This window comes from Homalodisca vitripennis, unplaced genomic scaffold, assembly GCF_021130785.1.
Source record: "Homalodisca vitripennis isolate AUS2020 unplaced genomic scaffold, UT_GWSS_2.1 ScUCBcl_131;HRSCAF=1313, whole genome shotgun sequence".
Lineage (NCBI taxonomy): Eukaryota > Metazoa > Arthropoda > Insecta > Hemiptera > Cicadellidae > Homalodisca > Homalodisca vitripennis.
In genome coordinates, this window is record NW_025776243.1 from 28,996 (window position 1) to 40,970 (window position 11,975).

General features: G+C 30.6%; 2 pseudogenes; both read left to right on the forward strand.

Moving 5' to 3' along the window:
• Positions 1-11,975, forward strand: part of LOC124370362 — a 77,245-nt pseudogene that overhangs the window by 27,115 nt on the left and 38,155 nt on the right.
• LOC124370359 lies at positions 1,272-5,264 on the forward strand (annotated as a pseudogene).

Below are 11,975 nucleotides of genomic sequence, written 5' to 3' on the forward strand. Positions count from 1 at the left end.
TTATATGTACACACACACACACACACACACACACACACACACACACACACACACACACACACACACACGAGAGGCCTCACAAAAATAAAACTTATATTATCGGAGAGTTTGTTTAAATTAATATATAATTTCAAATAAGAAAAGAGCTTCAAGAATGCAACCAGTCCTTGTTTCGAAATTGTTCAATTATACAAATTTTTAGTTACATAAACTGCATGGTTCAAAGTAAAGTGGGCTATAATTGCCTTATAACGAAGGACACATTTCTACAAAAAAAGTACCTCAGTACGGTAATGGTTTCTTTCTCTGTTATTATTATAAGTGTTATTTTAGATATAATTGTAAAATACCAAGAGTAAAGTCATCTTCCTAGACAATAGAGGAAATCTCAGAATTTGTGTATTTTCCAAGAATAACACTTCAGGCATACCTTAGCGAATCTATAGTGTATTACGCCCAGAGAATCCCGTTCTCACTTGTCAAGTCCGGTATAGATAAAGAGCAAATTGGTGAAGTGCTCTTGACTGATGTATTTTCAAAGAATATCTAGGAATGTTCCATCGCACTCAAGATAATGCTCGGAGGTCGTTTGTCCGAAAAACTCAATATAAAACGGACGCTCGACAAAATCCACTACACATCGCTCAACCCAAACCTGAGGTCGTGACAATTTACGGTAAGTGTTGGCTTCTTCATTGCACTATTCATACAGTATTTCTCTACAATATATCTAATGAAACTGTTACTTTTGTTTCTAGCTTTGTAAGTTGTTCATGAGAATTCGACGAAAAAAAATTGTATTACGCACTACCTGAGATGAATTTATATAATGGTAAATTGGTGTATTTCTATAGTATACTGTATTTTATATAATTAAATCACCTGGCCTTCTAAGTATAAACCTAAACAGAATATACTTAATATAATATCATTACCTTTTATTATATGAGATATTATTATTACATTTAAGTTATTCATGTATTTACAAGAACAAACAATTTGTGTTAACAATGTTGTCTAAGTGTTATGTTAAATATACATCTATTTTGATATAATTTGCACATGAATCCAAAATTTAATATTTGCATTCCTAGTTTACCGAACCATCATTGAACGTTTTAAACTTTAAAGTTTTAAAAATAATATAATTAAAAATACAAAAGGTTTGGTTTACGACACCAATTGCGTATTATTTAGATCAATGGAATACGATGATGGAGTGGCTGATATCTAATAACAAATTGAAGATCAAACTGTTTTTCCAGGTAACTATGAAACTCTTACTTCTATCTGCCCTGGTGGCCGTCGCCCTCTCCCATCCTCTGGAAGTTTCCGAGGAAGATCATGCCCAATGGGAACTGTTCAAGGTAATACAGAATACATTTAGACCATGAAGGTTATGTAGAATTGTATAGAACGAAGTGAACTCTTCCAGACAAAGCGTGATTATGATCTCGTGTTTATAATCAGACAGAACTATATCTCGTGGACAAGAGTTGGAGGATATATAGCTGTCTCCCACTGCAGTTAGATTATATTAATTAAATTATTAAAATTCTTAACAATATTACTGTAACAGCACTATACACATAGTACTTGCTGTAGATTCATTGGATAGTTAAAAGTGAAATCAACTAGGTCTATATAAAATGTTTATGTTTAACAAAAGTAATGAAAACAGTAAACACCCACTAGAATAATAACATTTTAGTATATAGGATACTTATAAATGTATGTGGTGCGTCCTAATAATAAAAAATACATGGTAACAAAATATTTATTATTTAGAATAATTAATTTATGAATTGTTAAAAAATAATACAAACATATATAAAAGCTTTAAGAATATATACACACATATATATATATATATACACATATACATACATATTATACATATATATATATATATATATATATATATATATATATATATACACTACACACACACGCGCGCGCGCACACACACACACACACACACACACACACACACACACACACAACCTAGTTAACTTAGTTTGCTTATACAGTTTGTTTCAACGAAATATTACTTTGTTAACTTTTATCATTCTTTTTAATTTTATTCTAATTTTTAATTTTTAAATTTACGTTCCAATAAATCCCCAAACATTAGAAAATGCCCAACCAAAAATATTCAATTACTAATATAGACACTAAAATTTGTATATGTATAGGTTAGATTATATTTAAATTTGTAACAGTTGATATTTCAAATCTAATAGACACTTACAATTTAGGTGGCCCACGAAAGAGAATACGATACACTAGAAGAAGAAGAGAACAGAAAGAATGTTTTCCTTGGAAACCTGCAGTTTGTACGAGAGCACAATAAAAAGTTTGAAAATGGCGAAGTTTCTTTTGATGTTGAAATCAATAAATATTCCGATTTGGTAAGTAAATAAACACTCATAGGTTCACAACAAATAATGATATGTGATGTACTATATGATGATATAAGTCATATGTTAGACACTATTTTAATTAAATATATCGCAGGAACGTTTAAGGATTTCTCAATATATTGAAATATATTAAAACATTTTGTATACCGACGATATTTTAAATAATTTTCCTACAAAAATTTATATTTTTTAAATACCTTGCAGTTTTATTACTTAGATTTTTTATAAATTAAAAATTCCTATGAACATGAGAATAAAATAAAATATTTACGTTTTTAAATTATAAGAAAATTGCTTTTATTAAAGAGGTGGGGTTACGGCTATCAAGCCCTCTCTACCTCTCAAACTCATACCGCATACAATAAAAGTTACAATAGTATGATAAAATTGGGGTACAATGTAACTTATAATTTATATAGAGAATAAAAAAAATTGCTTTATATATATATTGCTATATATATATTACAATAAATTTAAAACTTATAATACAAAAAAAAGTTGGTATGTGATGTATGATATGTATATATACAATAAAATTCTATATGAAAAACAAGAAGCAAAGACCCATTGAATCACTTCAATGGGAGTTTAAGGGTTAAATGTTTTGTTTAATCGGCGAACCAGGGGACACTAAAAAATAACTGTAATAGGCACTGTGACTAGACGAAGATGACGTTCAAAAAGTCTAGAGGTATATTATCACCCTTGACTACCTCTCTGAAGTAAAATAGATTAAGGTTTACTAAGGACTAGCATTTAGTCTAATTATTATTTTGTGGAAAAAAACATATATAATTACTGAACATCAATTGTAGGAATGGTTAATTCGGTTTGAATGTTGAGTCCAACTTGGCAGACAAAACAATAAATGGACGGAGAACTGAAATTGGACTCGGCAATCAAACACTTTTTTATATCTCGTACTCATATATTATCGTATTTCTTAGTAATACTCTTAAAATTCAGATCCTTTTTTGACAGCCACTCTGGAAAATCACGTAAAATTGATTATCAAATGTGTGATATTCACTTATTTCCCCATTCCACGTATTCCTGCTGCACGGGTTTCCATACGACACTAAGCGGGATACTGGTTACCTTATTCTATGTTTATAAATTATTTAGCCTTTTAGTTTTTAAACGGAAAATAAATTTCGATTACACGATAGTCGGAACATTACAAATGCTCATGTTAATTTACAGGTCTGAAGTACTTACAATTACATTTTACTTAGTGACACTAGAGTTTCTAAGATGAAATATATAAAATTAGTGTCTCTTTCTATGGATATGAACCGACGTAAATCGCTTATCAAGTGTTTTAATATTGTTAGGGGTTTAAACCAGAAACTTTGCTGTTTAATATTTTTATTATTCCCAAAAATACTTTGTCAATTATATTTACCTACCAATGTGAAAATAATGAATTTTTCAATTCCCACACAGACCACCGAGGAGTTCGTGATCATGATGAATGGCTACAAGCGCCCTGAGGGACTTGAGAGGACTGGAGATGCCTTCGACAACTCAGAGAACGTCAGGCTTCCTAAGAACGTGGACTGGAGGAAGAAAGGAGCTGTCACTGAAGTCAAGGACCAAGGAATTTGTGGATCTTGCTGGGCTTTCAGTGCTGTAAGTCTTTGAGCTTTTATAAAAATATGTTCTATAGGTTATTAGTGATATATTGACATCTCAGCTATGCTAGTAACCAAACAGATATAAATATTTAATAAAACTGTTTTGAATTGACGTTGTGTTTAACAGACTGGAAGTCTCGAGGGTCAACACTACCTGAAGACTAAGAAGCTGGTGTCACTCAGTGAAACAGAATCTTATGGACTGCTCAACTGCTGAAGGAAACAAAGGATGTCGCGGTGGTCTCATGGATAATGCTTTCATTTACGTGAAAAAGAACAAGGGCATTGACACAGAGGCATCTTACCCCTATGAGGGTAAAGTACGTAAATAATCCAGCTCACTTCTTTATATAATTTAAATTATTTTTCCTGCCAAAAAACATCCTAAATTATTGTGCAAATGTCTTTTATACAAACTGATGGGATGTGGCTGTAATCGGTAAAAAATTGTTGATATGTGTATTAGAAAAAAAAAAAACGCTTGCTGGCTCTTAATACTATACATACATAATAAATATTGCTAAAATTCATATTTTATGCTTTTTCTTACTTATTACTTTATTATAGTAGTGGAAAAAATGTTTAAGGGAATTTTGTAGTCTTGTGTGCGGCAGTTCTAATGGCAACAGAACGTTTGCAGTCAACCACGGCTTGTTTTTACTTTCAGTGTTAACATTTAAATGTTAGATGCATCTAGCAAAATATTAAAACAAAAACCGTGTTTTTTATTTACAGAGTGACACTTGCCGCTACGACCCAAAGAACAAGGGAGCCACCGACAATGGATATGTTGACATCACCTCAGGCAGCGAGAAGGCTCTGCAGAAGGCTGTGGCCACGGTTGGGCCGATCTCAGTCGCCATTGACGCTAACCACACGTCCTTTAAACACTACATGAGTGGTAAGTTCATACTGCAGTAACTAACTCTACCTGTGACAACTAGACTAACCGTGTATTTGTCCTCATAACGTAATGTGCTCACATTGTTGTCCAGGAGTGTACCAGAATCCCGATTGCTCTTCTTTAATTCTGGACCACGGTGTTCTGGCTGTTGGATACAGCTCAGCTAAGAAGGGCGGCGCCTACTGGCTGGTGAAGAACTCCTGGGGGAGTGACTGGGGCATGAACGGCTACGTCATGATGGCTAGGAACCACAATAACATGTGCGGTATTGCTACTGCCGCTAGCTATCCCAGGGTTTAACTATTTCCTTTGTGTAAGACATATGGACGAGCTATTAAAATTCCCTGAACATTGAGATCTTTGTTGTTTTTTAACCTTATATATTTATTATTATGCTTTATCTGTATTAACTATTCAAGCGAAAACTCTGGGTAGACATGCTAAGTAGCTTTGCTTTTTACACTTTTAGACATACGATAAACATATTATAAAGTTTCGTTTTCAAACTCAAATACAATGAAGTTTGTAAGAATTCATCATAAAAATTAGTAATACCAATAATGTATAGTTTCTAGGAAATGTTTGGAATTATTTATATTTTGAATTGGTAGTTTTGAAATTTTTATATAATGCATATGTTTTGGTTAAAATACCACAGGGAGTGAATATATCCTTCAATAACTATTTCATATCCTAAACCATGTGTGTATGAGGAATTAAACAGTAATATGTAATCATCAGAAATATATGAGGGATTTGCCGCAGAACAACGTAAAGTTCTAAGTCCAAGGAATAGGACCATAACATCGGGTGTCTCAGAAATTGAAACGAGAAGACCTCTAAAAATTTAACTTGTGATTATTACGAGTGAATAAATTATTGATTTAACAGTTAACTAAATTTACAAAACCCTAGTAGGGTACATGAGCCTGAAAGAAATAGATATACATTTGTCTTTATGTCTTTCACTCAATATCAGTTCTGTTTGTAGTATGTGTGTTTTAAATGTTGAAAAAGTTTGGAATAATACACGTTACATTATATACTTTGTTAATGTATTTATTATAGTGTAACACAGTTTACATATAACTTCTAGATTAAGAATAAACATTAATTATCTTTTGGAAGTAACTACACAAAAATTATTTAATCTTTAAATGAAAAGTTTTGAATTGTTGTTTTTGTTGTTGTTAATATTTAAAATGTTAATACGGTTATGAACATAGAATCTAATAAGATATTACGTATCGAAAATTATATACCGCATAGATATGGCTCTAACGATACAACTTAATAATAACGTACAATTTTATTAAACTTTGAATCCCTTATATCCTTAAATAATTAAGTAGTGCAATTCAAATAACCCTTATGAAAATAGTTATTTCAGCTGGAAAATATAACAATATTCAATAATTAACAAAAATACTACTACTAAAATTATTAAGTGGTTAAAATTTCTGTTCTATTTTAGAACATACACGCCTCATTAACCTGAACAAGGGATCTTCATGTACTTATACTATACATTAGCTTCATAAGTGTGTAATATTAATTGCATATTTTTAACAGTCATTTAATTTTTATGTTAAATTTCAGTCAGTAATGACTTACCGTAAGGAGACCTTCAGTAATTAATTCGTCAAATTAGCATATTTCTCATTAAAACTCCATAATTACATTTTTTTTTATTCCTTTTATAGTTTTTCATATTCAAGAAAAGTAATGCTTTTAAAGAATACTGCATGAAAATGTTATATTTAAAATTCTCGTGTCATGATGATAGTTACCTTACTCCTCCGAAATGGCTTTACCGATTTTCTAACCAAATTCTATATGGATATTCAGTAAGGCTGAGAATCAGCTAGTATATATTTTTCATTCCTGGAAGTGAAAAAACGTGTGGTCCACCAATTTAATTTAGATCACAGTTTAAAAAAAAAACGCCTGCGAATTGGAAACTAAAAATACGAGACAGTTACATTTGTTATATAGCCAAAAATTAAATGTATATGGCGCTAACTTTTTTATCTGTGTTTAAAATAAATTATCTAATTAGTTAATCTTCTATCATTCAAATTTTAAATATGAGCAGTAATAAGCATGTTAAGTAGTTTTAATTATTTATCGAACGTTACTTAAACTATTCTTTGTCTGTAAAATTAACTTGATTTTTTATTCAAACGCTGCGCTGAAATTTGACATGCAGACTCTTAAGGTCGCTGAGATGAATACATGCATATTTTTATTTCTAAAATCCCTCCAGGCTACGCCCCTCAAGTCTTTAAAGTAACAATATAATCTCTCTAAAATTCTTAAATATTAAGTAAAAGAGAATTTCTAATTTTATCAACTGCTATGTGTAAATATTGTTTATTATTTTAAATTTGTTTACATTCATAGTGAGTGAAAGTATTTTAAACGTCGTTTTAGATTTCAGCGATTAAGTAAGCACTTATATATTTTACAAAATATCTCAAAACATAAAATGGTCAGAATTTGACACCAAAGATTCCATTTGAAGTAGTCGGCAAGAACTATGCTACATGAAAGTTCGCTGGACTGTGTTTTTAACCAAAGTATTAATTCCAGCTCTAAATGTTCTAAAATCTTAACAATGTTTTTCAGTTCAAAAGGATACAAATAGTGGTGTCATTGTTACCGTACTTTCAGCTATGAATTTTAATTAAATATTAAATATTAGATCTAAAAGATAATGTTACTATCTAACAATTTAAATTAGAATAGCCATAAATATAAACTTTTATAACGTATTTTCTTGATCGTGGCAACAAGGATAACTCAACATTGGCGTCGGAAATAAAATTCACTCAAACCAGTAGTGGTCATACACGTGCAACGCCTACTAAATTGCGTGAAAATAAGCGCGTAACTGCTAGAAGTGCAGATTTAAGAGACAAAGTAATCTGACATTAACTTTACATTTTAACACAAACACTGTTTTAGGTAAAGGTTTAATAACATTAAACCTATATTATTTGTCTTTGACAAAAGTTGGGTTGATCAGAACAGAGGCAAAAGCAGCAACGCCTCTAAAACACCTTAATAATCAAAGTAAATTAACAATTACCATAAATAAAACAGTTTAAATTTTTTTCTTGATCTTGGGAAGAAGGGAAATTTAACATTGTATGACAAAAAAATATAATTCACACGTACCAGAAATCTTCATACAGGTTTGCACCGTCGGTTGTAGAAAAACATTCATGTAGAAGTTCGAGTGGGCAAACCATTCAGTTTGTTTTTGTTAGTTAAACATTGGCTAGCAAAAATATTATAGAATCCATTGCGTTAAGGGATTCATTTTGTAATTAGTATGTAACTAATTGGTAAGAAAATCATACAATATTATTAACAATTATTTTTATAATTCACCTTTGAAAAACATATGTTTTCCTGTATGTTATAAATCTTCTACAATTGTATAACGACTTAAATTGTAGATATTAATATTCATATATCCAAGATGATATAAATTTGTTTTGATTAGTAACTTCCGAGTGAATGTTCAGTAAAATTTATTACTAGATTTAAAAACTATTAAATGTTATCAGTTTTGTCTTAAATAAAAATCACAGTTCTAAATAAAAATAATGGATTTATTTTAAACTTGGAAAATAAGTTCAATGTTTCAGAATTTTCCAAAAAGAATTGATAAACCAATTAATAATTTTTAAAGGTCCTTTGGCAAGAAATAAAAATATTAATGAAATATATCAAACTAAAAATCAGAGCTCTCTTATAAAATATAATAATAAGGTTTTCAAATAAAAATAAAATGCCATTTGGAAAAAGCTAAAATAAAATTGACTTCTTAGTTCGCTCAAAATTCAAAATAAAAATTCAAACTTCTCTGTCCACTAGTTGTACCTTAACTTTCAAGTCTTTGTAATTCAGATACAGCTCTCTCAAAAAATAATTAATGTTCAATTAATTTCAAATTAATAATTCACAATAAAACAGTTCCAATTAAATATTAATAAATTACTAAATTTCCAAATCTCAATTAAAGTTATTAACAAAGTTAAATTTTAATTCACTTTTCTTGCAAGTATGAACCAAATGTAACTTGTACGATTCTATTGTGCTCTATTGTTCATCAAGAATCAGTTTTGCAGATTGCTTTGTAGTGTCTATGAATTTAATTTTTCCTCAAAATCCTCGCGGAAAAAATTTATAAACACGGCGCACTGTAATCAACTTAAATCACGAAAATTACCAAAAGAAGGGCAAAAATTATGAGCTGGCAGTTATATACTTCCCCTTCCCAACAATTATGATGGACATCCGCGGTGTTCTATCATCGCCCCAGCCATATCCAACCTGAGAACCATAGCCTTCTCTGAACTAATGTAACTGCAGAACAAGTTCTGATCAATTTAAGGCAGTGAACCGCCTCCCTAATAATTTCAAATTACCAGCAGTAACTTGCCGAAGGATTACATATTCATTTTTATCCTAACTTCCCAAAATCTAATTTAAAATTAAATCGTAATATTTCTTTCCCAAAATTTTCATTCAAATTAAGTTTTAATTAAAAAATTAGTCAATGTTTCTTTAAAAACGCTAAACATTTATAAATGGCTTATAATTAGCATAGATAAAAAATATACGTGGAAATTTATTTAATTTAGAAATATATGATTGATAACTACTGTTGTTTGTATAAGTAGAAGAGTATGAACTTCAACAGCGAAAGAGCAAAAAACCAGATGTTTCTGAATACAGGCGATCGCGATCACAATGAATGGGCAATAAGAAGATGATGATTGATGACTACAACAGGATGTATCCGATCATAAATCAGTCCAACTCATGAGATATAGATGACATTTTTTTAAATTGTCTGCCATTAATATCAGGATACGATGAATTTGCAGTTGGAAACTGAATAAAATAACTTGTTGTATATATAGTTTACAATACACTTAAATTAGTACCACAATAAAAAGTATCAAGATGGAGTAAATTGTGGTTTAAGAAATATTTTAAGAAATGTTCACTTGCAGCTCGAACAAATTAGTAAAACAGAGATATCACATAACACTTATCTCTTTATTCCTCAAATTCAATATCATCTCATACTTTGTTAGGCGTATTTCTTTATGTAACCATCTGAGTATGTCTCGAACCTCCGTTGAACCTAAGACCTGATCAGGTTCAATTTCTCCGCACGTATCGTCATTGAACCTAGCGTATAAACTGTAGACCCGTTCAGATTTAAGTTGAGAGCACTTTCGCATCATCCAATTTTATTTTGTATGTTACTTAATGTCACATTAACACCAACACCTTTCTTATCTTTTGACATTTAAAGGTTTGTTGTTTAGACAATCTTTCAAATGGATAACGGTTGTAATCAGGTCTTAAATTTTATAGATTAGTCATCTTATATCAATAAAATCACAGACAACCATAATTACCTATATAATAATCTAACCCACCAAACACAGATTTTAAAAATCAATGAGTACGTCCATTCTTCACGAGATTAGGTAAACTTACCACTGGGGGTTATTGCACATTTTGAGTATGTCGGAGTAACTCTAATTTCAAAAAACAATCTATATTTAACGATGCCATACTATCTAATACCCTGCTACAAGATCAAAAATATACATATGTGGCTCTGAGAAGCCTACATTGGGCAAAACTCGTCTACATTTGACCGTTGTAATCTACTTATAGTATAACGTAGACGGTATAAAACTTTTGTGGCACATTTGGGTTTACCTTGCTGTTCTAATCAATAAAATATATAAACGAAGGATTGAGAGGCATATAAAAACGTTCTAAAAAGTGTACTTCTGACAATTCAAATGTACTACCTGATAGTGTAATCTTTCTATAATTGACTTTGTTTCCCTAATTATAAAATATATAACCGAAGGATTGAGAGGCATACAGCGGTCTAAAAGTGTACTTCTGACAATTCAAATTTACTACCTTTTAGTGTAATCTATTAACCTAATACACCTAATGTTACTGTTAGTGTTACTGATTTGTTGTTTCACAGATTTGAAATTTTGCATTCAAACTTAACAAAGCCTGTTACGAGAAGTATTGTGACGTAGTAGTCTTACCTTAGTACAGATAGGAGCAAGAAAATATGATTGATAACTTCTGCTATGTTTAAAAATAGAATTTTTTAATAACCTATAAAATAACATAACATAAAATAACATCTGGTTTTTGCTCTCTCGCTGGTTGTAATTCATACTCTGATATGTTTAAAAATAGCAGAGTATGAGTTAAAACCAGTGGTAGAGCACAAAACAGATGTTCGTCAACGTTGGTTATCTCAGTCACAATTAAAGGGCAATAAGATTATGATTGATGACTACACCAAGATGTATCAGATCATACATTAGTTCAACTCATGAGCTATAGATTACGTTGTTTGATACTTTCTGTTATTCATATTAGTGTAGGTTGGATTTACAGTTAGAAAGTGAATAAACTAACTTAGTGTACACATAGTTAACAATACATTTACAGCAAAGCCATGATAAAATTAATTATTAGGTTAAATGTATTTACTACATTTATTAAAATTGCATACTCTAAGAAGCAGGATGTGCAAATATCACGTGGCAGGTTGCAACTTGTACGTTTGTCAGTGGGATCATATACCTACCTACTTAAGGTGAACCTTCAATGTTAAAATTCATACACACAGCGAATAGAGGGAACCAACAGTCTATTCAGAGATAAACAAGAAGTGTTTTAAGATTTTCAATTCAGAGTTCCAGTAATTATCCTTGATAAGAGGAGAGATCAATGTTGTATAAAAGTTTTAAAAAACATACGAAGAAATACACTTCAGTCAAAGACTGAGGAAAATGTGGTACAAGATATATTCTAAGAAATGTTTATCTGCAACTCAAACAAGTCAGTAAAACATATTTCTTGGTTATTTCTTGATGTAACCTTCACAGTATGTCCTCGAACCACATGTCGAGTTTATGTTTTCTGATCTTTGATTCGTCC